Raw genomic sequence first — 724 nt, 5'->3', positions numbered from 1 at the left:
TTGAACAGTTAATTTAGAGATAACGGTTTTTAAGTCTTCAAACCATAACATTATTTTATCGGATCAAAAGTGATCCTTTTTCTGCCCCGAACTGTTTCGTGGAAGCACCAACTGTCAATGGATGCTGAATGTCCTATATATAACGTAAGAGTAGAGCCGGGGGGGGGTTCTCTTGGTAAAAGTCACATGTTGGTTCCTCGGGTTTGAGACCAAACTGTGTTTAGTAACTTAGCGGTTATGTAGAATAAGTGATAAATATCAACCTTGACATAATCCAGATGTCTGGATTTGCTCCAATAGCCTGATATGAGACTGAATCAATCTGACTTTTTTCGACGGCCATGATTTTCGTTCCTGTTTCCAGCAACATCCATGTTTCGTGTTTACATTGATAAAATCTACTTTAATTTGACAAAAATCATCTTTGCAGACATAGCATATGTAATAATGGACCATTCGTATTGATTTGGTGTCTTTGGGTGATCCTATTTTCTCTATTTTATTGTAAAATTGTAGGTAATGTATAATATTTTTAACCAGCCAATAACTAATTTGACGGGGTCGGCCGTATATCCCATAATTTTATATCGTTAACTTCCGTAGTTCTCCGCTAATGACCCGACACGGGGTCGATGAGTCACAGGTAACCAATTGCGTTGCGATTCTGGGGTCACGTGGTACATTCGGGTTTAGAAATTTTACTTCGGATATGTTCGGAGTTTTC

Source organism: Mizuhopecten yessoensis, unplaced genomic scaffold, assembly GCF_002113885.1.
Source record: "Mizuhopecten yessoensis strain PY_sf001 unplaced genomic scaffold, ASM211388v2 scaffold10687, whole genome shotgun sequence".
Classification (NCBI taxonomy): domain Eukaryota; kingdom Metazoa; phylum Mollusca; class Bivalvia; order Pectinida; family Pectinidae; genus Mizuhopecten; species Mizuhopecten yessoensis.
This window is presented reverse-complemented; position numbering follows the sequence as displayed.